Raw genomic sequence first — 3,501 nt, 5'->3', positions numbered from 1 at the left:
TATCAACCTACAATGAATCATGGAGATGTTTGTCTTGATTACTTTTGGTCCAAACGATTCCAGCATCTTCAACCTAGAAGTGATTCTCTCTTTAGATCATATCAAAACTACAAAAATGAAATGATTTTGTCAATGAGTAAACCTAGAAATCCGACACTTTACATTCCTCTTGATTATCATATACCCCTTCTTGTAGATAAGATTATTTTTCCTCCTAAGGAAAGAAATAATCTTCTTCCCAAAGAGGCACCTATTCCTTCTCCTAAAGAGAAGAGTATCCTTCCTCCTAAGAAAAGAGATATTCTTCTTCCTAAAGAAGAATCTATTCCTTCTCCTATGGATGAGTCTACTCTTCCTCCCAAAGGTAGAAAAACTCTTCCTCCTAAACATCAATCTATTCCTCCTAAGACTAGACCTATCCCTCCTCCTCATGATGGACCCGGTCTCCTTCCTACACCTCCCAGTCCTCCTTTATATGGTGTGGTTCCTTCTTTATCTTATAGAGAGAAGCAACCAGCCTCTCCTATTGTCCAACCTAAAAGACCCCAACCCATTCATCCTTCCCTATAAGAAGAGACGAAGCCTATACCTGATAAACCTAAACCTCCTCAAGCTTCAACCAAAAGTAGACGAAATCGTTGTGTGAGAGAACACCGACAGAGACGTCGTGCTAGAGCTCGTGAAGCTGTTTCCCAAACCATTTCTTCTCCTAAAACACCAAATGTTGACATGATTCCATTTTCTCCTAAACAAGATGTTCAACCTAACTCTCCAAGATGCAAAATGATTAAAACAAATGATGGTTCAAGTTCTATTCCTATTAGAGCTCCTATTTTTATTAATCTTGATGAAGAAATAGGTGAAAATGTTGTTAATGATGAAAATGTTGATCCTAATAATTCTGATGATGAATATGAATATGTTGATGTTGACAATGATTTATCTGCAAAATTTTCAAAAGCATTAATCCTAGCTCCTAGCAACCAACAAAGTGATTCATCATTAGAGCATGATCCTTGTTTGGAACTTGTGATAGCTCCATCTATTGTGCTTGATATGGCTCCTCTTGCGTGTTGTCCACCTTTCCGAAATAATGATCAACAAGATCGAGGGAAGGAAAATGTGCTTGATTAGCTTCATTAGCACCGTAGATTCTCTCTCTCTCTCTCCTCTCTTGCTTTTTTGTGACATTCTTCTATTTTGTTTCCCTACTCTTCTATTTGTTGTCCCTAGTGTTGTCTATGATGCAAAGCATTGAGATCTCTTTTGGTCTCTTCCATGTTGACTCAAAAGACACGTGTTCCCTTCTTCCATGGTGGTTTCCTCTCTTTGGAGGATGAGGACAATTCTATGCACGCACACACACACACACACACACACACACACACACACACATACATGAGTTATCATAAAAAGCATATTGACTCTAAAGTTAAGTGAAACCACCTCGTGTTTTGTGCTTTGTGTTCATTATCCTTTGATTATCCTCTCTTGGGGGCTAAATTATTGTGATAACGTGCTTGTCTTCTTTGGGTGTATCCTACCTTAAAGCAATTGCTCCTGGCAAGGCATGTGCAATCGCTTTAACGTGGGGGCATACACTCTGCTCATGATTCCCTCTCTTGATTTAAAGTTACTTAGCAAACTTTGTCTTTGCTTTGTGATTTTTAGTATCTTCTTTTCATGACTCATAGTAAGAGAACCTTACTAGTTGTAGTCATGATTCTCTTTTTCTCTCTTATGACCTTCCCTTTTACCTTATCATTGAAGTCGTAAGATCCTAAAGTCCACTGGGGACTTGGTGAATCTTGCCTCTTTGACGAGGTGAAAGTCTTTCAATCTAAATTCCTTGTACTTTACTTCGAGTATTTGTGTAAGCTCATACTCCTGCTAAAGTGGGGGCTAAATGTAATGTCCTAAAATTGTACCATTGCCATTTTCGACTGCATTTGGGTCTTCGCATTAGTGTTTGTGCCCCTCGGCCTAATCGGAGACCTGATTATGCTCACACATATCAAAAACTTCATGCAACTCAATGATGCACCCTGCCTGCACCTTGATCCTGCCCCAAATTAGGGCAGGACTAGGGCGTGGCACCCTAGTCCCTCTTAATAGGGACCTACCCCTCCCCTTGGCCTAACTCATATTTGAAGCAGGAAAATCCCCTCTATGTCGGCTCATGTTAGAAAATTAATCAATTAATATTCCCGCGAGCAAGTATATAAGAGGGATTTCCTCTCTCATTTGACAACACATCATATCATGAGATCCACAATACATGAAATTCAATCAAGCATCTGAGCATTCAAGAGATCAAGCATTCAAGAGTAATTGAGCATTTTCAATCTTCCTTCAAGCTTTGGAGTAGCAATAGAGTCAAGAATTCAAGCATTGAAGAGGAGATCATCATTCTAATTCATGAAATCATAATTCCATGTGGAGGCAAGCAAAACTTCACAAGGAGGTATAAGCATTTCATTTTCAATCAATTCAACATCCCCTCAAAGAGGAGGATTTCTACTTTCAGTCATTTCAATTACATTATTTCGACCACTTAGTTAATTCCAAAACTGGGGTTTGACCTAAAGGCAAACCCTTATTCCCAACACATTTCCCTTTCCTTCTGTGTGCAAGAAGCAGGTGCGCAACTATACTTTTGGAATTAAGTTTTATTTGCAAAGACGAAAAAACCCTTTTCGATGCACGAAAAGTTTGGAGGACCGATAGGAGGGCAACCTGGTCCAGACACATAGTCCTTGCAACTTTTGGTAGATTTTGCATAGAAGCTCTGAATCATCTCAAACTTCTCAGATCCATTTGCATGACAAAATCTCAAATCTGTAGCTCGCTTTTTTCTCATATTTGTCTTCATTTCCAACACTTAGTCAAAAATCAACTAGTCAACTTACAAAAGAGGGTCAAACACATTCCAAACACAACCGATCTAATTAGTATTCAGTCCTTGCATCATTTAGGATTGGATCTAGTGGATTCATCCCCCTCTTTTGAATGTGAAGTCCTCCCCAAGTGAAAATTGAGCTTAGTGAATTCTCCTTTTCTTGTGGTGAATTTGCTAAGCTCCCAATTTTCCGCTTTACACGCATATTTCCTATCAGGGGTCTCCAATCCCCTCACATTCCAAGATGCAAAATTCAGATCCATGCAAACCATTTATGGGTTAGAGTCCAATGGGGACTTGAAATTGTTGTAGTAGTTGGGTAATTGACCATGGGGGTTTCCTGGGCTTTGGAAAGGGCAGTAGAGCCATTAGGTCTCCCCCTCTTCTTTTTGAATTCAAAAGGTTGGTCAACACCCAGGTGTGAAGCATCAATTGGCCTATTTGGTTTCTTATATTTTTTGGTTTTCTTCTTACTAATAGCTTTCATGATTCCAAATTCTTTCATAGCCTCCTCAGTAAGGCTTACCTTGGTATCTCCCTTGAAGGGAAGGATAGCCCATTGAATTGCTTTTTCCTCATCATTCAAATCAGCACTACCCATA

The sequence above is a fragment of the Cryptomeria japonica genome, chromosome 7, assembly GCF_030272615.1.
Source record: "Cryptomeria japonica chromosome 7, Sugi_1.0, whole genome shotgun sequence".
In the NCBI taxonomy this organism is placed as follows: Eukaryota; Viridiplantae; Streptophyta; class Pinopsida; order Cupressales; family Cupressaceae; genus Cryptomeria; species Cryptomeria japonica.
The sequence above is the reverse complement of the archived record's forward strand: the minus strand, read 5'-3'. Positions refer to the sequence as shown.